At 38.9% G+C, this 24,405-nt stretch overlaps 1 long non-coding RNA gene across 1 annotated transcript in view; it reads left to right on the top strand.

Annotated features, from left to right (window-relative positions):
• Positions 1-24,405, top strand: part of LOC135211648 (uncharacterized) — a 204,153-nt gene that overhangs the window by 132,776 nt on the left and 46,972 nt on the right. The window lies entirely within an intron of this gene.

The following is a 24,405-nucleotide window of genomic DNA, read 5'->3' as shown; positions in this document are numbered from 1 at the left end:
TGCCGCTGTTATCATTCCTTCAGTTTCCTTCTTTAGCTCTCCCCTCTGTAGCCATTGCCAATTGTCATCGCTGGCTAGTTCTTTAGTCTGTCTCATGTATTGTCCGTGCATAGGTTTGTTGTGCCAGTCCTCTGTTCTTCTGTCTTTCTCCTGTCCTCTGTATATTTCTGGGTCTTCGTCTGCTTTTATTAGTCCTTCTTCCCATGCACTCTTAGCCACTCGTCTTCACTGGTTTTCAGATATTGCCCCAGTGCTCTGTTTTCGATGTTGACGCAGTCCTCTATACTGAGTAGTCCTCTCCCTCCTTCCTTTCGTGTTATGTATAGTCTGTCCGTATTTGCTCTTGGGTGTAGTGCTTTATGTATTGTCATATGTTTCCTGGTTTTCTGATCTATGCTGCGGAGTTCTGCCTTCGTCCATTCCACTATTCCTGCGCTGTATCTGATTACTGGCACTGCCCATGTGTTTATTGGCTTTTATCATATTTCCGGCGTTGAGTTTTGACTTGAGTATCGCCTTGAGTCTCTGCATATATTCTTTCCTGATCGTGTCCTTCATCTCTTGGTGTTTTATATCTCCTCCTTCCATTACTCCCAGGTATTTGTATCCTGTCTCATCTATGTGTTTGATGTTGCTCCCATCTGGTAGCTTTATCCCTTCAGTTCTCGTTACTTTGCCTCTTTGTATGTTGACTAAGGCGCATTTTTCTATTCTAAACTACATCCTGATGTCCCCAGATACAATCCTTACAGTCTGGATTAGGGTATCTATTTCCTTGATGCTCTTACCATACAGCTTGATGTCGTCCATGAACATCAGATGGTTGATTCTGTTGCCTCTTTTCTTGAGTTGGTACCCGGCATCCATCTTCTGTAGTACTTTTGTCAAGGGAATCATGGCTACTACGAAGAGTAGTGGGGACAGTGAGTCGCCCTGGAAGATCCCTCTCCTGATATTAACCTCTGCTAGTCTTATTCCAGAGCTTGTAAGTATTGTATTCCAGTTGTGCATTGTATTTTTGAGGAAGCTGATGGTATTTTCCTCTGCCCCATATATTTTCAGGCATTCTATTAGCCATGTGTGTGGTATCATGTCGAAGGCTTTCTTATAGTCTATCCATGCCATGCTTAGGTTGGTTTTCCTTCTCCTACTGTTATTCATTACCATTTTGTCTATGAGGAGCTGGTCTTTTGTGCCCCTACACTTCCTTCTGCAGCCTTTCTGTTGGTGGGGGATGGTGTTTGTCTCCTCTAGGTAGTTGTATAGCCTTTCACTGATGATACCTGTTAGTAACTTCCACATTATTGGTAGGCAGGTGATAGGCCTGTAGTTTACTGGCTATATTTCCCTTACTCTTGTCTTTTTGTACTAAGGATGTTCTTTCCTGTGGTCATCCATTTGGGTGCTTGGTGATTTGAGATACAATGCTGGAGTTGTTCTGCTATTCGTGGGTGTAGGGCCTTGAAGTTTTTGAGCCAGTATCCATGGACTTTCATCGGGACCTGGGGCTTTCCAGTTTGGCATTTTCTTTAGTTGGTGTCTGACTGTGTCTGTCGTGATGTCTGTGAATCTTTGTTTTATTCTCCCTGTTTCTTCTTCCTTGACTTCCTGGAGCCATGTTGCATGTTTGTTGTGTGATACCGGATTGCTCCATATGTTTTCCCAGAGTCTCTTACTTGGTTCGGCTTCAGGAATTTCTGGGTGGCTGTCTTCCCTCTTAGTTGGCTGTATAGTCTTTTCTGGTTGGTTCCGAATAGTTTGTTCTGTTGGTATCCCTTATTCCTGTTCATGTACCGTTGGATCTTATGTGCTTTGGCCTTAAGCCTCTGTTTTACATCTTCTATTGTGTTGTTTAATCCCCTCTCTTGTACTTTGTATTTCTCGTTGAGTTCCTCCCTTGTTTTCTTGCTTCTTAGCCTTTTTTCTGCCATCTCTTTCAGTTTACTCAAGTCAGTTTCTCATCACCATGATTTGCTTTTCCAGGCGCCTTTTCAAGGAGGTTGCTGTTTTGGTTTCTGTTGGGTTGGTTGTGCTGGTGGTGTTGGTGTTCGAATTCCCATCAGTTCTGCTACTAATCTTGCTCCTGCATATGTCAAGTTATTTGTTTCTGTGATACTGGTGGTGTGTATTATGCCCATTATTTCATTGACCTCACTTGTTTTCTCCCTTAATTTCTTTGTGGTGTAGGCTTTCATGGAGGGATCTTTGTCTCTGTATCTGGCTCCATCCATTGTCTAATCTTTTCTACCCATTCCGTCCTCTCTGTTACTTCGTCGGTGTTTCTTCGTGTGTCGTTGTTTGATACCTCATCCTCCCTGTCGTCTTCTTGTGGCATCGTCTCTCAGTTCGTCTTCGTGTAATTCGTTGTCGTGTGACATTTCCCTTTCCAGTTCTTCTCTTTCTGTTGGGGAGAGCCAGTTCTTTTTCTTTATGTTCCTTACTTGGTCTGCCAGCCTCTGCTCTGTTTGGGGGGTGTTATTCCTCTCATTCCAGATGTTGACCAATCTTCTTCTATATCCTCTCTCCGTCGGGTTATTATTATTATTATTATTATTATTATTATTATTATTATTATTATTATTATTATTATTATTATTATTATTATTATTATTATTATTATTATTATTATTATTATTATTATTATTATTATTATTTCATCAAATAAATACATTTTTTTTGCTTCTTATTGAAATATCCAATCATTTCATGATGAAAGTCATACTTCGAAAAGCAAAACATGGACCTTTAAGAAACCTCTTAAGAAGGTTTTAAATGAAAATCTCATGGTGCAGCTTATCATTAAGGCAGGTAACACTAAAAACGTAAACAATGGTTTCCTACCTCCTACCATTAGCATCCTATTCCGTTGCTCATTACCTTGCTAGTTCCAAGTTCAATCCTTACTCACTTCAACATGTTAGCTTTTCATGTCCCTGAAGATCCCCAGAGTTTGGTAGAATGTGTTTGATGTAGTTGGCTTTTCGTCAGCATGGACCATTGTTATGATACCTAATGAGAGACCTGATATTGACCTCTGGGCTCAACGTATCATCAGGGATGGTCCTGAGAGCTACTAAAAGAAAGAATGTGTTTAAAGGTATCATAGTAGATACGTCTGGCTGTGTGAGTGGTGGTAGCAAAAGTTGAGTACATGGGACAAACTAAACATACCACTAACGTTCAGAGAAGGCTGAATAATACACTAAATTATTTTGTAATCAGAGGATTCCACTGGCTTTTCCAAAAGTGGAAGAACTACAAGTGTGAAAAGAGTGACATTGGCTCCGGGCAGGCAGATGAAGGAATTTCACATAGATCCAAGACATGAACAACACAACGGGCAGTCAAGGCAAAGGGAGCATGCATTAGGTGCACACTGCCTCCGCTCATGCACCAATGTTATTTCACAATAGATTGAAATCACTATTTTGCAATGGAATAAATAGATTGTTGTAATATTCCTTAAAGTATATCCAGCTACCTTTATGATGTTGCTCTGATAATGGAAAGCATTTTGTTGTTAGTGAAGAAATGTTCTTACATAGAACGATAGGATAGTGAATCGGTGCATTTCCTTTCATATCTCTACCTCGTATATAGATAGAGTCATGGTTTCCCTTCTATGGACACGAAGTTTGCTGTAGCTTATGCCTCTTGGCCACAGTTGCTTTTTGATGTTAGTTTGGGAGTAACTAACAGGAGAGGGGCCAGTTGTTACTGCCTGTCCATTGCTCACCCTTTTATACATCACCCTTTTATACATATTCTTCAGTCAGCGTTCTACCCTTACAGTTTATGGAAGATTGAAACAATTTAAATGGCAGTAAAGAAATGCTATCAATAATTGTGTACAAATTTCCAGTAACAGCTTTTTACTTTCAACTTGCACTTCTATTGCCGTGTATTTAATATATAAGTAACTTATTGTACATACTTTTATTAATGATAACGATATATATACATACATACACAAACACACACACACACACACACACACACACACATACACACACACACACACACATATATATATATATTATATATATATATATATATATATATATATATATATATATGTGTGTGTGTGTGTGTGTGTGTGTGTGTGTGTGCGCGTGTCACTGGTAAAAATGTTCTGCTACAACAGATTCCATCTAATAAAAGAAGCCCATAAAGATGTCAAAATATAGAAAGTAAGTACTATATTTCAGAGACTGTTGGCCCTCTCTTCAGGTAAGTAATGGATGAGAATGTTACAGAAAAGGTAGTATTTATACCAAGAGATCCATCCACAGGTAAGCCGTTTAACTACGTTACCCCAGTTGGTAATTTCTGTTAATCTTATTAAGCGTTGGTTGAAGGAAAATTTTATCTACGATCCTCAATCCCAGGCGTCCTTTGAGATATTCATTATCTGTCTTTGCCTAATCAAGGCTGACTCTATCATCTGGCTTGTGTATAAATTTTATGTGACAAATTGCAGTTTATTCTGTGATTATGGTTATTTATATGGTTAAAAATCTATAGTCAACATTATTTTGATAACGTAAAACATGTAATCTCGGTTAAGCAACCATGAGAAAGCACTTCTAAACCAGTGAAGGTCTGGATATGTAGTCATCATCAGATAAGATTGTAATGTATTGTGCGCAATAACTGTGAAATCGTAACTCTCCATATGACTTGTTCACATCGGAAAACTGTATTGTACCATCATCATTTTCCGACGATCAGGTTGGTTTAAATAAACATGACATGCTTCACTCTAATCTATGTATCCATATTCTTTTCATACAAACACACACAAACTAAATATGTATGTACATTATATAGTATATATATATATATATATATATATATATATATATATATATATATATATATATATATATATATATATATATATATGAGAGTTCAATATAACCCACATCCATGTCGACATAGTGGGATCCCTAGCCCCCACCAAGGTGAGGTGTATAGATACCTGTTCACCACCATCAACATAAAAGCCAGGTGACCCAGAGTAATACCAATACGGCAACAGACGGCAGAAACCTGTTTGAAAGGTCTCACTGGAAGGGTCAGCAGGCACGAAGTCCCTAGATCATCACAAGTGACAGTGGAGCAACTTCGCATCCGCCTTGTGGAACGCCCTTGCAGACAATTTGGGGACAAAGATAACACACACAATGGCCTACAATTCAGAAGTTAACGACATCTTCGAAAGTCTACACCAATTGCTGAAAGCATTACTCACCACCAGATGTCAAGGCGGGAGATGGAGAAAGGAGTCACCATGGGTCTTACTAGGCCTAAGAACGACACCACACGCAGCATTCGACACATTTTCAGCAGTAGTCCTGTATAGCCAAATACTAACGTTGCCAGCAGATGCCCCTCAAGATCACATGAACCCAACATCCCCATCTGCCACCAAAAAATCAGTAGAAAGGATAATGCTGGCTGAGAAGACCTAACATGTGACCAGAAAGTGAGCTGCAGAATTATGCATTCATACGGGTAGATGCACACAGAGTTCCCCTCTTCCCACTTACTCGGGACCATACTGTATCAACCAGAGATGACACAAAGCCTACCTGATGACAGTAGACAGCAGGACGACGTGGGTCTCCATCAAACGTCTAAAGCCAGCATACCTCCCAGAAATCAACCTACAACCACAAAACTCTCAAAGGGGTGGGGGGATGAAAATCTTGTAGGGCCCCACGTGAACCCCACACACCATCATCTCACCTGGCTCACTAATCTCCTCACAACATCTCCATGTACAAAACGTGAGGAAACAAGAAACGTAGCATATGTCACGCATCATTTATACATATGTCTCCTTTCATGTTGTTATTGTGTTAAATGCAGTATTATCACCATAGTACACATTACAGTGAAAACATTTCAGCCGTACCATAGCTTCAGTTATGCCTTGCATATCAATTGTGCGGTGACCTCTGTTGCCGCTTGCCTGGTGTCAAGCCCTACATTTCCGCTCGCAAGAGTTGTTATTAATCTGTCTGTTTGTTATCTGAATATATCAATAAGTTTGTAGACGTTGCCTCTTACTCAGAGTTTCGTTACAATATTTTGAAAAAAAAAAAAAATGTTGGAAGAAGATGAAATTTTAGATCATGTTCTGTACAAGGTGAGGTGAATGGTAGTTACTAAGATTCGCATTGTTTTTATGCTCCTTCGGGTCACAATTATACAAAAGAACAGGAAGAGCTTTTTGAAAAGGAATTACCCTACAATTTACGGTATGATAATCGCCATATTATTATGGGAGGCGATTGGAAAGGTGTTTTTAGTACTAGAGATAATTCTAATGGCAAAGAATCAAACGTGTCTAAATCGTTTTTAAGACTAATTCGAGATCTTAGATTTAATGATCTATGGTTTTTGCATAACAGGAACCCCAGTATTTGCCTATTTACGAACAAATTATGGTTTGCCGTTGATAACGTCTACGCCAGATGCTCAAAGACAATGTAATTTCATGCGAATGCTGCCTGCGTCATTTTCTGATTATTCTGCTGTAATCTGCAAATTTAAGCCTAATTCAAATATTAGTATTTCGAATTCAATTTGGGAGGTTAATACCAGGTTAATAGAAGATGAGGAAATTAAAGGAAAATTTAGTGGTTTGTGGAACTTTTGAAAACACGTAAAAGACTTTTCCACCATATCACTAATTGATGGAATGACTTGGTGAAACCAGATATAAAACATTTATTTTTTTTAATCAGAAAATGCAAAAGGATTAGCAGACCAAAGTATGGAGACATCATTTATTTCGAAATAAAATAAAGGAAACCATACATGACATTTAATGTGTCAAGAAATGTATATTGTGCAGGTATTGATATTCTCGAAGACAAACTGAATTATTCAAAATCTCAGATATGAGAAGTGGTTAAAATACGATAGAAAATCCGAGACAGGATAGGAGGGGAAAAGCCTCCTTTTACCTCGTAGAGCTAACCAATACCGAATCTTGATGGAGGTAGTGTTCTTAAAAATAGTCAAACCATTGAACATTATGTGTTTAGCAAAAACATTAAAAAAAAAAAAAAAAAAAAAAACAACGTGGACTAACTATGCAAATTTCGTTTATGCAATCGTTAAAAAATGATTGACTATTTCTGAGAATATCTTTCATAAGGCTATATCTTTCAGAGACACGCAATATCATTTGCTCTGTTGCCAACAATAAATGCCCGGGAATAGATGGAATCCCATTAGAATTCTATATGGTATTTTGGGAAGATATTAAGCATGAATTAAAACTAATGCTTGAGAATATTATGGTCCAAGAGTCAAGGCACTGCATTAATCACTCTCATTATTCTTAAACTTATAAGTCCTGAACAATATTTTGTGCCTGGAAGATCCATCAATGCGTATAGTACAGCATTAAGGTATTATATATGAATATTATAAGTTGCTACAATGTGATGGGCAACATTGGTAGATATTTTAATGTGCAGAGGGGAGTCCGATGTGGTTGTCCTCTTTCTATGCGTTTTTATGCTGTTTTCTGGAAACCTCTGCACTTTGGTATACAAAAAATACTTGTATTGAACACTTGGCCTTACCAAATGACAACTGTCTTAAAGTTCTTATGTGTGCTGATTTTTCAAATATTTTCGTTGCCAGTGATAAGGAAATTTTAGAAATTAGCACAATAGTGTTCAAATTTGAAGTAGCCGCAGGTTGTATGCTAAAGATAGGTCCATGGGGAGATATGTCTGTTTGGCCAATACCATGGCTTAAAGGATATACAAGTACTTTTGCAACTTTGGGGATTTTATTTTCTAATAATTGCGAAATAGCTGTTAATTTTTCGTGGACTTACCTTGCATCAAAAGTCGGCATTTGTAAATGACCTGATTTTTCCAAGATATGGTATATTTGCCATATATAACTTTTGCCTTCAGATATGCAAAATTAATATTTAAAAGTTTTCTTTTACATTTTGGAGAAAATGCTAATTTATTAAGAGAGTCACTTTCACAGAGTGAAAGTGGGGTAGGAATTGTGAATCTTTTATGAGGAGACCCAAAGTATTCTAGCTTCCTCCTTCTTGATGCTAGACTGTGATAAGGAATACAATTTCACGTCACATCGTTTCGGTAAATCGCATATGAAAGACCTGTTTCCTGAAAATGTAAGACAAAGAGATAATTCATGTAAAATAACACCCATGTATTCTGCTGTCTTAGTAACAGTTAGAAAATGTACAAAATTCCTAACTTTCCTTTTCTCAAATCTAGTGCTATGTGGGAACATATTACCATAAGTACAGCCATCTGTTGAGAGTAGATATCCTGTTTATAATAAGAATTTAATTCGGGAAGTTATCAAAACGAAATTTCTTTCTGGTGCTAAGGAAGTAGTTTATAAATACATTCAAGAAATCTTATCAAGTAAAAAGCCTAAGAGAATTGAAAACAACTAAGGACTCTCATTACCAATTTTGCGATGTTGAAGATTAAAATATTCATATGGAATATTTCTGTAAGAAAATTGAAAACGCCATAATCTAGCTAAAGAGAGATTTGAGATTTTTATTTTTATTTTCAGAATTACAATTTTTTAAGAATTTCGTATTTTGAGTTTTCAGAGGCTTCGAAGGAAAAAGAAAAACAGCAACTTCAATTTTGATAACTTATATTGTAACAATATGATTATCCAAAGAAATATGTACGTGAAAATTTGGTAAAAAATGAAATAAAAACTTCCATATTACGAACCCAGAGAAATACAAATTCCATTTTGAGAGACAAAATGTTTAAGCGTTTCACAATTTTTATATTATTTTATTATGTGTAAAAAAACTAATATGATAAAAAAAGAAATGAATTAAAAGAAAAAAAATCATGAAGTATAATCACTCCTAATAAAGGAAAGCCACATTAACACATATTAATTCACATAGTTATCACTATTACCCCCAAAACTCAGTGATGTGAAAATGTCAGTCAATAAAAGTCAGAATTCCCATTTTGGCGACATTGAATCCACCTAAGGGAAAGGAAATGATAATCCTCTTCTTTTAAAGCCACTATATACCCAAATTCAGCCAAAACCTCGCTTAAAACCTCTGAATACTCTTTGTAGCTTGCATTAATTAAGTTATCCCTAAAACTTTTCCTCCTCATTTGCATTTTTGCCCCTGAAAACTCAGTTTTCACCTCTACAATGGCCACTGAACCACTATTCTCACTCTATTTCCGGAGGTCTACCACTTGAGTAATTTTCTTATATTTCTTAACTGTATCAGAAATAATTATATATATATATATATATATATATATATATATATATATATATATATATACATATATATATATATATATATATATATATATATATATATATATATATATATATATATATATATATATATATATATATATATATACACACACACACATTTCGAAATTAAATGTTCTTTACAACAAACCACTGTACCACTATTGTCAAAGTCACAAAGCTATAACGAAAAGCTAATTTACAAACATTAAAACGACTCGGACAAAAATTAAATATAGATATTCATCAAAATGAAAAATTAGAACATCAATGTAAATTTAATAATTTTTCGAATGTTTTTATTGACTTGTATTTTAACTTTACTTTCCTCGAACTCGTCATAATCTTTGTAAATTCTTTCGTTATTTTAGCCTTGAAACGGAAGTTGTTGTACAGAAATGTCAGATGAATATAATAAAGTATATTTGATCTCGAAATGTATGTCTTTCTTCCACTTCTCATATTTGATCGAGTTCTTAGCAACTACCCGCCTCTCCTGCTCACTCTCTCTCTCTCACTCTCTCTCTCTCTCTATATATATATATATATATATATATATATATATATATATATATATATATATATATATATATATATATATATGTATACATACATACATATATATATAAGACAGAAAACGTTGGCGAAAGCAGGCCACAGCATATGGAAGGACAGGGTGACAAGGATATAGCCGGTCATCAGGTGATAGTACATTTATTGCCGACGCGTTTCGTAACACATAGTTACATCATCAAGGCTAAAAGAGAAACAACACAAATTAAAAATACATGAAACATAACTTTGACTTTAAGAGTCTCAATAAATATACAAAAAACATACATAAAATGAAAGCAATTTAAAAAGCACCTGCTAGACTAAAAAGTTGAAGACTGAGTGATTCGGAGAGAAGAGAGAAGCAGCGAAGAAAGCCGGTTCAACCCAGATACAACTGTACAGAGGAAGTGTGTGAGTTCAACTTGGGCACTAACTGCTTAATAAACAACGACTCTAATATAAGCAGTTCGTGTAAACGGCTTGTTTGGCCCAAGACAGCGAAATCAGTATAATTAATGGTGGTTTTACAAATTTTTGCATGATTTCTGATATTTGAAAATTCTGGATTGGACACTCTGCAGCCAGTACGATGACTTACACCATTATGTGAATCAGCTCTGACTTTTAGCAATCGTTTAGTCGAACCCACGTAAGTCCCCAAATCACATCTGGGGCAAGTATATTTATATACGACTGACGATTGCAATATTGGGCAGAGTCTGTCTTTAAATTTGAAAAGTGATCTTATTGTAAGGGGATTTTTTGGAATTAATATAACTTGCAACATATTAAAGTGTTTTTCAATGATCGATTACCATTTTTGGATGTTTTAGTGTTTCGCAGTGGTGATAGTTTTAACACTTCCGTTTTTAGAAAAAAGACGTTCTCCGGTCTGGGTTCAAACTTTTATAGTGCTTGTTTTTATAATTTTAAACTTAGTTCAATTTTTACCTTGTTCCATCGAGCTTACACTCTAACCTCTTCCTGGGATTTATATCATAAAGAAATATTGTTCCTGTTTAAATATTTTTCCGATAACTGGTTTCCCTCACATGTTTTCTTCAAACATTGCAAGAATTTTCTAAATAAGAAATTATCGGACTCCCCTTCCATAAGCACTGTTCCACGAAAGAAACTATATGCCAGTATTCCATACATCCAAGACGACAAATTTAGAAGGAATCTCAAGTCTGCAATTGAAAAACACTTTAATATGTTGCAAGTTATATATGAGGGTGGGAGGCGACATGAAACTTTTAGCCTCTCGCGGTGGTGTAGTAGGTAAAGCTTCACTGACGTTCCTGGGTGTGAAAGGGAAAATTCCATAGGTTTCGCGGGCCCTGGTTCCAGGCAAAGGCAAGGCCTATTATAATCGAGAAAAAATTTCCCCCATTCGGTTAAGCATTATATGAAAACATATTAATTCCTTTAATTCCGAGCGTAGAGCGCATTAGAAAGATATTAAAGGGACATTGTAGCTCGATATATGTATATGAATCACGGAAATGTGATATGACTTATAGATTGGCTACGTGCTGTCAAAAGCACTACAAACACTACCGGAGTCGAGGTGGGTTGATGTTGTCTCCAAACCAACTAATTACCTGCGCGCGAAAGGTATATGAGGGTGGGAGGCGACATGAACTTTTAGCCTCTCGCGGTGGTGTAGTAGGTAAAGCTTCACTGACGTTCCTGGGTTTGAAAGGATCCATAGGTTCGCGCCCTGGTCCAGGCAAGCCTATTATCGAGAAAAAATTCCCCTTCGGTTAAGCATATATGAAAATTATATTGAATTCCGAGGTAGAGCGAATTAGATATTAAAGGACATTGTAGCTCGATATATATATATATATATATATATATATATATATATATATATATATATATATATATATATACATTTTAGGGAAGCATAAATTATACCATGTATGTACTACACCCAGTAGTTCCCCCCCTATTTTGGGGGTTGTCTAAGTGTATATAGCAAAGTTCTTAAAGCTTATCTATTAACTGTATACGAGTATTATTTGGAAAACCCTTATTAGAGTTGGAATTCCAATAAATATGATTTTCATAAAAGTTATACAAGTTGATATGATAGTAGTGAGATTTGAAGAGAAGCTTTGAAACTCAAAGGGAAAGATGAAATTTACCGTAGTCAAAAGCCAAAGAGGACACACTAGACGACAGGAAAATGAAACATGAGAGATACACGAGAAAGTTGGTCAGCTATAAATCAATAACTGAAAATCAAAGTATATTGAATTGTCAATGAACGAAATTCAAAAATGTAATCAATAAATTTGCCTCTGATGAAAGGAAGGATGAACACAACACGTCGGAGGCAGCATAGTCATTTCCACTGGCTCAATCGAACAAAAATCCGGATAAACACATTCTGACTTTATTTACATCCGCTATGGATTTCTGTTACACAATCGCTCGCCGCCAATGAATAGTTTTCACCAACATTTATGAAATGATTGTAAATGCATAAGGGATCGGACGGTACAAAAATTGAGGAAATATCTGAGTGATGATTTTATTAAACGATTTCACGGCGACTGGAAATTGAAAAATTAATTGAAATTTAGAGCTTACCGTAATCCGGATATATTGCCTAATCTGCTCCGTGCGCGTATAGCCGTGGTTCATATTACACCAGACGGCGGCGGAGTTGTAATTGCTTTAGTCCCCAGCGCTGACTGGACTGACTGCCATTATTTATAGACTGGCCCAAAGCGTCCTTCATTTTCACGATTCGAATTTCGCTCTCTTTGCCGGTTACTCCTGTGTCGGAGTTTGCGTAAGACAAATGCCTGATCTATCGTGACGTTCGGGGCAGGGCAATTGGGATACAGTTCCTTTAAAGTAATGACAGGAACGCACACACAGAGTTATTAATTCAGTAGTGGTTACTTATTTGGTTCACTTACTTTTTATCTTTCACTTATTATTAGAGGAAGAATCAGATCACATGTTATTCTGTATTACATCTATAATTTTTAATGGAGGACCTCAGAGGACTTGAAATAATTCCACTGAATTTCATTTAAGCTTGTTTATTCACAAGAGTTACAGAACTCATCAACATCACTTTCACTGGGCTTAATAATACCAGATAGCATGGGAGTTATTCCATGATCGCTGGATAATTCAAGATATCCAGATCTTAACAAAATACTGTAAATCTCTTGTAAAAATCATGAGCAAGGAAATAAAGAAAAAAATGTAAATGAAACCAAAGATGAAAATAGCACACATTGATTGAATAAAAACATAATACATAATTTTAATAATTGCATAGAAAACAAAAGTAATAGTAACAATGTAGAATTATCTTGGGAAAGAAAGACAATGAAATATTTAATACACAAAATCCAAGCAACACATATCAAGGATGATCAATGCTTTGCTTTCGATGAGGAACAATGAAATCAAGGAGCACCAGCAAGATGATATGCATCAAAATCATGAGTTCACAATTTAACGCTAAAGAACAAGGATAAAAAGCATAGATATGTGCGATGAGACTGGGAATGCGTATAATTCTTAAAAGTGAAAAGAAAACAATGCTTGGGCTGGAAACACTGCGTAGGGAGAAAGGAGACGGTAGGTCAAGAAAACATTTTCAGAGGGGAAGGGGAAACTGGGTGAGATGGGTGGGGAGGGATAGTTGGGTGTTTGATTTCTTTGGAGCTTTTGCATCTGTTATTGGTTTATGTAAATGTTGCCATTGGCAAGTTGTTATACGTCATTTTGATTATTGATTTTAATTGGCTGGGACAAATACATTATTAAAACAATAATGAATGGTAGACGGTGTGTTTTTGTAAATTTCTGAGCTATTGGTGAACACGAATATGTCATTAAACCTTATTATGATTTTTACTTTTAATTGGCTGATAGAGATGTATGTCATAAAAACAACTTAAAAATTTAATTCCCTAATTCGCTGAATTTGAAGAGTATCAACTACTTTGTAGGAAAGCATGTTGCTCCTTTCACCAGTTGTGTGCCAGTCTCCATTATTTTTGTTCAGAATGATTACAGTGCGCCCGTGATTCACAATGCTCTCTCCTCAACTCCTCAACAACTGGCTTTTGTTTCTATGCCTGGAGCATTGAAGATGCTGTTATTGCTTTGTGTGGTGCTGTGTAGAGCCCAACATCCTCATAACAAGGCCTGGAAGGTGCTGACATTCCCGAAGAAGCTGGAAATTGTTTGGAGAATCAAAGCCACTAGGCCAATGGCAAATATCATGAAAGAGTATGACACTTCCTGGTCTACCTTGCATGACATCATAGTAGCCAAGGACTGACTGAAGAAGTAAGTGATGTACTTTGGGGAGGAGACTTCCCGGAGTCAGGCCTGCAAGTTGATGTGAAGCCGTGTCACGAGGAAACTAAATGTCAGTCTGCATTATTATGTGGCCATGTATCTGGTGGCATTGTTTCAAACCAGTTGTAGTTGGACATGCCAAGGAACCATATGCCCCGCATATGACATGGTTCCCAGTGATTTGGTATCATATGGCAATAGCTTGGTTTACCTCCAAAATAATTTTATATTGGTTTCATAATCTCTTTTGTAAGGCAGTTGTTTGTCATAAGATACGGAATTTTAAACATCAAACGAAGGCTTTGCTTCTCGTCGACTGTGCACCTGTTCATCCTACCTCAATTTGATTGGAGATAAAGGTCACATTAGAGTCACCTAATATAACTGCACTAATTCCACTGATACACCAAGATGTTTTTGTCACAACAAAATAGCTATACTAGAGGAAGTTCCTGGAGTAGGTGATGGTGGTGTTCGAGGATGAGCAGGAACAGCAAGGTTTGGATACACAGGGGGAATGGACTCTGGAGAATCTACTAAAGTATTTGCCGAAGTTTGCCACCTAAACTTTGTAGATACTTAGAAGGATATCACAGAAAAAAACCCTGGAGCATGCTTGGAACCGTAACCAGATTGGGGAGGAGGGCATCATTGACATGAAAGATTTGCCAAGAAAGGCAACTATGTTCCTAAGGATGATGTACAGGAGTGGCTGGACAAAGGTGGTGATCCTGGTTTCCAATGTTTGTCCTGAACAAACATTTTAGTGCTCTTGATGCCAGGTTTATTCCCCAAAAACTCACAGACTAATGGCTCTCAGTTATGGTTTAAGGACTACCTTAGTCTTTACGTGACGTCTCTTGCAATTCGTAAATATGCATGTCCTGGACATAATTCAGGAACTTATGAGGACGCACCAGACATCTACTCAAAATACGGATAGACTCCTGTAGGAAAGTTAGATACTGTACGGGGACTAGAAAGTCCAACCCTGAATTTTCTAATATAGACAAGCATTCAAAAACATGTACATGAAATAAAGAATAAAAATTTTGCTATTATTGGCCAAAACCCTCGAGATTAAGCTGTTTTTTTTTCAGAACTGAATACATAATTCTTCTCTACACATGTGTTTTTATCTTCAGGTTCATTTTCCTTTCACCTTCCTTTGTTGTGGTTTCCTATTCTGTTTGTACTTTGCAGCAGCAGTTAGGTTCAGTTCTGTGATCTACAATTTAGAAACTTTGTCATTGTAATGAATCTTTTGTGAGTTTGACATATATTTATAGTTCTTGTTTGTCTGTTTATTGTGGAATCTAATTTAATTTTGTCAGCTTTTCCTCTATATATATATTTGTAGAAATTCCTGGATATAAATGAGATTTACGAGATGTCGTTAGCGTTTCATTAGATATGCAGAGAGAATCGTCATCTTTTTATATGCTTAGTATTATAAGTAAAGAGTTTTACCCAAGAAAAGGGATCATGAGTTGAAAGCCACTATTATGTATTGATGATGTATTTTCTAAATACAGAAAGGTTAAAAAACAGGGAGCTTTCGATTGTTGTGCAGACGATCGAAAGTTCCCTTTTTTTAATCTTTTTGTGTTTTGGAAACCACACCATAGGCATTTCTTGAGTTTACATATCAATCCCGTTCACTGGAATTCATTAAATCAATCATTTGCTACATCTATGAAGTCAGCTGTCACCAACCACTCTTGGGATTAAATTAAACCTTTTTCTCTTGGAAACTTTACAGTAGTGCACATGTTTTGGACATTAATTGGGCTGCATACTTTAAATGTTGCCTTTGAGTTTCTGGCACAATGATTTTGAATCAGTTCTGGTGTTAAATTGTAATCATTTGCCGTTTTATCCAACATTTCTTGTACAGAAGCAGATGAAATAAAATCTAATTTTTCTGTGTGATATCTACGTTCCATCAAATTGTTCTTATTAGCATAATCATATGAGGCTCATCAGTAAATGCAAATACACTATTTTATGCACATGGATTTTTAAAAGAAACCTTTAAACTCACTTTCTTTAGGAAATCTCAAGAAACTTATAACTTACCCTTTGGTGTTACTCTCTTAGTTATTACAACCGTAAACTGAGCAATAAAAACCAAGGACCTTTTGTTTCCAAGTACAATTTCAAACTAAGCCGACTGACTATAGTCGATTCATTTTAGGTAGAGTCTTGTGGCTACGAGACGTTTGTTTGGTGGCCTCTGATTGGCTGGTACCGGGAGGTAGGCCGCTCGCTCAGTGACTCATTATTTTCGTCTGTGGTTTAGAAAACTAGCAATATGTTTATATTCTTCATTAATCTCACGCTTTGCTCAAGATAGGGAATTTTTGGTCACTTTTCCTGAAATCAATAAGATAAAACACAAAGGAATTACAACGAGTAAAAGTGAAGAGAGAAGTATTTGATTCTTTATACCTGTTTTTACTTATCATCGGACTTTGCATCATTAACGTGATCAAGATGAAATAAGATGAAATAAAATTGGTATTTTCATACAATAAAATCACCCTGAATTCGCAGGGTGATTTTATTGTACGAAAACACAAGTTTATTTTATCTTGATGACATGAAATTATTAAAAATCCAATGATAAATAAAAACAGGTATAAAGAATCAAATACTTCTCTCTTCACTTTTACCCGTTGTAATTCCTTTGTGTTCTATCTTATTGATTTCAGGAAAAGATGACTTAGTTGTACAATTAATACCGAATCCTTTGGTATGACCAAAACTTTCCTATCTTGAGCAAAGCGTGAGATGATTGAAGAACTATAAACATATTGCTAGTTTTCTAAGCTGCAGACGAAAACAATGAGACTGAGTGAGCGGCCTACCTCCCGGTACCAGCCAATCAGAGGCCGCCAAACAAACGTCTCGTAGGTACAAGAATCTACCTTAAGTGAATCGAGTATAGGTTCATGTAGCAGAGGCAGATGTAATACCACAACCAGGCAAGACGGGCGTCAGTAATGTCATATTTTGTCACTGCTCATGAGTGGACCTGTTTATCTAGATCTTGTGTTAGGTTGCGTTCACACCAAATGCGTCGCGTTGCGTCGCGTCGATTCACACTAATTCATGTCTCACCGTGAATCGCCAACCCAGTTTAACACAGCTTTCTATGGGCGGCCTTTGAAAGAAACCGTTCCCACTGAATGCATGGAGTGACGTCACGTCGCGTCGAGTTGTCACAAATAGAGCTGGACCTATTTTTGACATCAGTCATAGTGAACCTAGTGTCATTTGGCCTTAAATAGAAATGGAGTTTTTATGATTTTCTACTTTATTCCTATATTGCATTTCAATTTACGACCCAAGTTTTGTTCTAATAAAATTGTACTCCTTTATATCTTATTTTCACTTTTATATAGGAAAAAATTTAATATGATTAAATTTCGTATCATCTTTTCTTTGTATCCTTATGATACAAATTTAAAATAAAAAAAACTTGCCCATAGCTTTTGGAAATCATTATCGCTGAGTAGTATATATATATATATATATATATATATATATATATATATATATATATATATATATATATATATATATATATATATAACAATTACTCTTGATGTCTCGGCTAATTCATTTAGAATTGTATCTTTTAGTTATCTTGTAAAATTCAACAAATTAAAACTTAGCTTAGAAAAGTGGCCATTTTTTCTTCAGTTCAAATTCCCTGCCTGCAGTTAGTATTGTGTTTCTAATAGACAAAAAAGGTGAATAAAGGAAAATTCCTAAATTTACTTTAATAGATAAGATGAAAAAAATCCAGCATGGAGAGAGAGAGAGAGAGAGAGAGAGAGAGAGAGAGAGAGAGAGAGAGAGATTAGACAAAAAAGATATGTACTACAAAAAAACAAAAAATCCCTAATGCTCTAACAAACTTGAGAGCTTCCCGTACACACAGAGAGAGAGAGAGAGAGAGAGAGAGAGAGAGAGAGAGAGAGAGAGAGAGAGAGAGAGAGAGAGAGAGAGATATTGATTTCAGCAGTTTATAACACCAAGAGACAAGGCATAATTAAAAATCTTTCAGATTATTTCTTGCTTTATTTTGATAAATCGAAATATCTCTTGTAAAATATAGAAAATCAAGGAAAAATCGAGAGAGAGAGAAAGAAAGAGAGGAGAGTATATGAACTGGGTAGGGCTTTTGCAGGTAACGCACTTCAGCTGTTGTTAGGACGTTGTTGTCCAGATGTTGTTCGAAATACGGAGAGAAATCTAACAAAAGAATAGTCATATTATTATCTGTTTCTGAATAAGGAGAACGATCACGAGAAAAGCGAAAAACGGCAACTGGGAGACAAGATGACAGAAGAAAATCAGCAGCTGAAGGACAACGCAAAGGAGATTGGGCAGAGAAACGATGTCCTATGTCAGAGGATAAGGGAACTGACAATGCAGTTGACAGAAGCAAACTGCCAAGCTAAGAGGTTCGAGAAACTCCTACGACAGAAGGAGAAAGGCCTGCAGCTAAAGAACGAAGAAGCTGAGCGGCTGGCGAGGCTCATCAAGGAACAAAAAGACGCGACTGAAAACGGGAATCTGACAGGAGAGACCTCGAGGTCAGGTTCCAGCGCCTCCAGAAGGAAGTGGAAGACCTCAAGAAAGAAAAGTGTGGACTCCAGTGTGAAGCTCAGGCTGCGAAACTCAAGAGGAACGAGCTGACATGCCTTCTAGAGGAACGAAATCGTCACCCGGAGTCGCTGGAGAGGAAGACCGGTGTCCAGGGCGAACGGAACGACCAGCTGGAAGATGAGGTTCGACAGCTGCGAAGAGTGAAGGAGAAATTGATGTGCTACTTCAAAAACCTGGAGGAGAAATACAGATGCCTGGAGAAGTTCAACTGTAAACTGCAGGAACAACTGTCGATCTTCATGGAATGGTGTGATCAAGTCTGCGCTGGCCTCACTCAGACGGATCAGATGTGAAAAATTTGAGGAGAATGTTGGTTGTATTGAAAGTTTAATGTTTATTTGAAGTAAGTTTGCTTCGTTCATCCTTAAAGGAAATTGAACTTGAACGGAAATAAATATATTAAAACGTTATCATACAATTTTATTGATTCTTGAAAAGGAAAAGAAAATGGGAGGATTGTAGAAACCGTGAGGAAAATGAAAGGATTCGTGGAGTGCCAGAAGAAGAAGCAGAGAATTCAGAGAAGCAACAGGAGAATTGAGAGGATTCAGTAGGATTCGTGGAGTGCCAGGAGAAGAAGCAGAGGATTTAGAGAAGCCCCAGGAGAATTCAGAGGAATCAGTAGGATTCATGGAATGCCAGGAGAAGAAGCAGAGGATTCAGAGAAGCCAGAGGAGAATTGAGAGGATTCAGTAGGATTCGTGGAGTGCCAGGAGAAGAAGCAGAATATTCAGAGATCCCCCAGGAGAATTAAAAGGATTCGTGGCATATTCTGGTTCAAAAGCTAAGCATAGGTATTGCTCCTTCCTGGGATGGGCAGGTATGGCCCACCCAGGGTCCTAGGAAGAGCGGGCAAGGCCTACCACGTGTCCCAGGGATGGGTGGGAGAGACTCACCACGGATCCCAGGACAGGCTGGCGAAGGCACGCCACGTGTCCCAGGACAGAGGGAAGAGGCCTGCCACGGATCACGGGATGGGTGGGCGAGGCCCGTCACATGTCCTGGGACAGGTGGGAGAGGCCTGCCACAGGTCCCAGGACAGGTGGGCGAATCACACCACGGGTCCCGGGACGGGAGGGAAAGGCCCGCCACGTGTCCCAGGATGGGCAGGCGAGGCACACCATATGTCCTGGATCAGGCAGGAGGGTGAGGATCACCACAGTTCCAGGGACGGGCGGGGCATAGGCCCGCCACGGGTTGGATGGGTGGGGCGAGGCCCACCACGGGTCCCAGGATGTGTGTGGCAGGGCCCGCCACGGGCTCCAGGATGGGCAGGGCAAAGCCCACCACAGGTCCAGAGACAGGCGGGCGGGACCTGCCATGGATCCAGGGATGGGCGGGTGAGGCCCGCTACGTGTCCTGGGACGGGTGGGAGAGGCCCACCACGGATCACAGGACAGGCTGGTGAGGCCTGCCATGTGTCCTGGGATGGGCAAGAGAAGCCCACCACGGGTCCCAGGATGGGCGGGAAAGGCCCGCCACGGGTCACAGGACAAGCGGGCAAGGCTCGCCACGTGTCCCAGGACAGAGGGAAGAGGCCCGCCACGGATCACGGGATAGGCTGGCAAGGCCCGCCATGTGTCACGGATGGGCGGGAGAGGCCCGCCTCAGGTCCCGAGATGGGTAGGCGAGGCCCGCCACATGTCCTGGGACGGGCAGGAGAGGCCTGCCACAGGTCCCAGCACAGGCGGGTGAGGCACAGCACGGGTTCCGGGATGGGAGGGAAAGGCCTGCCATGTGTCCCGGGACGGGCAGGCGAGGTCCGCCACAGGTCCCACGACAGGCAGGCGAGGCCCGCCACAGGTCCTGGGACAGGCGGGCGAGGACTGCCATGGATCCCGAGACGAGTGGGCGAGGACCGCCATGGGACCCTGGATGGGAGGGTGAGGATCACCACAGTTCCAGGGATGGGAGGGGCGAAACCTGCCACAGGTCTAATGGGTGGGGCGAGGCCCACCACGGGTCCCAGGATGGGTGTGGCAAGGCCTGCCACAGGTTCCAGGACGGGCAGGGCGAAGTCCACCACAGGTCCAGGGATAGGCGGGCTGGACCCGCCACGGATCCAGGGATGGGCAGGTGAGGCTCGCCACGGGTCCAGGGATGGGCGGACGAGGCCCGCCGCAGGTCTAAGGATGGGTGGGTTAGGCCCACCATGGGTCCTGGGACGGGCGAGAGATGCCCGCCACGGGTCCCAGGACGGGCAGGGAGCGGCCTGCCACAGATCCCGGGACGGGAAGGGTGGGGAGAGGCCTACCACGTGTCCCGGGACGGGAGGGGTGAGGCCCACCACAGGTCCCGGGACGGGCGGGGGAGGTCCGCTACGGGTCCAGGGACAGGCGGGCATGGCCCGCCACTGTTCATAGGCTGGGCGGGGGAGGACTGCTACGGGTCCAGGGACAGGCGGGTGAGGCCTACCACAGGTCCAAGAACTGATGGGGGAGGTCCGCTATGGGTCCAGGGACCGGCGGGCGAGGCCCGCCACTGGTCCCAGGAAGGGCGGTTTCTTCCCTAAGAAAAGGGATCATGAGCTGAAAGCCATAATAATGTATTGATGATGTATTTTTTTAAATATAAAAAGGTTAAAAAACAAGGAGCTTTCGACTGTTGTGCAAACGATCGAAAGTTCCATTTTTTAAGCTTTTTGCATTTTGGAAAAATACACTATCATATACATGACTGTGGCTTTTATCTTTTTATTCCATCACGGCATATTGATGCACCACAGATAAAAAGGATCAGAGTCGATACTTGCAGCTCAAATTATAGTGGTATTCATGAGGACCATGCATCCACCTAACTGATCCAAAAAAAAAAAAGGTTCCAAGCAGAATTGATTCATCCTCTAGTTCATTATACAATCTAGGCTATATGAAAAGCTTAACATATCAAATAGTCCTTTCTGAAGGCTTAAATAATGACCTGCATAACCTTGCACTCATATTTCTCATCTTGTGTACTATCCTACCTAAAATTTCTTTCTGGTAGATTTTAACCACACAATAGGCATTTCTTGAGTTTACTTCTCCATCCCGTTCACTGGAATTCATCAAATCAGTCATTTGCTACATCTATGAAATCAGCTGTCACCAACAACTCTTGGGATTAAATTAAACCTTTTTCTCCTGGAAAATTTACAGTAGTGCTGCACATGTTTTGGACATTAACTGGGCTGCATGCTTTACATGTCACCTTTGAGTTCCTGGAACAGTGATTTTGAATCAGTTTTGATGTTAAATTCTATTCATTTGTCGCTTTAAACATTTTTTGTACAGAACCAGATGAAATAAAATCTCCCTTTTTAGTGTGAAATCTGTTCTAAAATTTTCCTTTTTAGCTTAATCATGTGAGGTCCATCAGCAAATGCAAATACACCATTTTATGCACATGGATTTTTAAAAGAAACTTTTACTCACTTTCTTTAGGAAATCTCAAGGAACTTATAACTTGCCCATTGGTGTTATACTCTTAGTTATTACAACCATAAACTGAGCAATGAAAGCAAAGAACCTTTTGCTTCCAAGAGCAATTCCAAACTAAGCCGGCCGGCTGACTAGGTTCATGTAGGAAAAGATGTAATACCACACCGAGGCAAGACGGGCATCAGTGACGTCATATTTTGCCACCGATCACGAGTGTTAGACCTGTTTATCTAGATCATAGTCATGGTAGGGCACATAGTAGGTAATAACGTAACTGCAACATAATTACCAAGTTGAATATCCCGTTTCCATTAGATGCCTAGTGAATGTTTAACTTTTTACATTACGTTACGGTAGTGTTAGCCGTTACCCTGTTTCACCGAATAGCCGCAGTGAGTGAGACGGTTTCTGGTAAGACTTTTCACTTTGGTCAAAATGACGCTAATCTTAGTCACAATTTTATATTTCAAGCGCATAAAACTCTTATTTATCTATTACATCGAACGTGAAAAGAGTGCACCTATGGAGTTTAATGGGGGAAAATTTTTCGAACTATACCGCCTTCACAGACTAAGTAAGATATATATTACTATACACCATTATATAGACATTTCTTTTATATTTCAATATTGGCAACGAAAATGTTTCCAGAAAATGGCAATTTAAAAGCTGAAAATCGAAATTATGAAAAAAAAATGCATTTTCAGGGTTCCAACATAGTTTAGGAATATAACGCGAAAATAAGAAAAATTAAAAAATCGCGATTTCAAGGGTCTTTTTGCTCCCCTAAAAATTTAATTAGAGGGCCCGGACGTCTTTTTTTCCCCTTTTTTTCTAGGGACTGATTAGAGCACATTGGTGAAGCACTTATTTTGTTACAAATATTTTCCCGGTTTGGCCACTTCTGATACTAAAATTCCCTTACTACCACTGTAGAGCAAATTCAAAGGTGTTGGTTGGCAACGCTACCTGTGGAACCAAAGTGATATCTTCGTGTCGTAATGAAGGTAGGGACTAGATCATCAGACACGGTATTTCATCATCAATGTATTGCCTGAGCATTGCATGATTACTTCCCTCAATTTGATATCAATATGAAACCAATATCAATATGACAATGGTATACTCTCATTTGACAGACGTTCGTTGATTGTTTAGAAACTTAGTTCCATAGACAGCGTTGCCTACACCTACGTGGGAAATATTTAGCCTTAGTCACCATCATTGCCTCAGGCATAGACTCCGCCTACTTCTTTCCCTTGAATGGATATTCAAAGCGCAGTGAATGATAAAGTGGGTCTTTTTTTTTTTTTTTTTGCAATAACGTTATTAATGGACAGTCACTCATAGCCTTAAGGCTCGTCGACACTTGTTGCATTTCCCCGTATCGTATCATTGTTGCGTATCACCTAGTGATACGATACGGTGCAACAAGGTATTGTACCAACTTGTTGCGTATCCGCGTGCTGTATCATCGTTCCGTGGTGCAACAGTATCATCCAGTTTCTTCCTGACCATAGCCATGAGTGTTAATGTGCAGTTGGCTGCGGCCACGTATATTTTTATCCATGAATACCATGTCAGTAAAAGGAAAAGAAAGTCACGGCGTTGGTGGATTTCTAAACTCTATGAAAGAAGGGAGTTATGTGCAATGGAACAACTATGTTGGCTGATTCTATCAGACCTATGAAATCCTTATTTAGTTGTTGATTGTTGAAACTCATTTAAAACGTTGTCCCTCATGACGCGTTTTCAGGTGAGTTGTCAAACTCCAAAATCTCAATTTAAAATTTTTTATTGAATTTCTTGCTATTCTAAAACACGTTTCAATTCTCGGATTACTGTAGTTGGGCATCTATCCGCCAGGAAAATATAATTTCGGCCTCATTAATCATGTATGCTCACATGTTAGGTACATACCAGTGAAGAAAATAAAACATCAAAATATTAAGTTTCTCAAAATAAACCTCTTAAAAAAAATGTAGTGCAGTCAGTAACCTGGCATAATTTCTCTGCTAATGCGACTATAATATACACATAAAGAGTGACACTTCATAATTCATTCCCATTAAATTGTAAGTATGCA

This window comes from Macrobrachium nipponense, chromosome 4 (genome assembly GCF_015104395.2).
Source record: "Macrobrachium nipponense isolate FS-2020 chromosome 4, ASM1510439v2, whole genome shotgun sequence".
Classification (NCBI taxonomy): domain Eukaryota; kingdom Metazoa; phylum Arthropoda; class Malacostraca; order Decapoda; family Palaemonidae; genus Macrobrachium; species Macrobrachium nipponense.
Note: the sequence above shows the minus strand (reverse complement) of the source record. Positions and strands in the feature narration are given on the sequence as shown.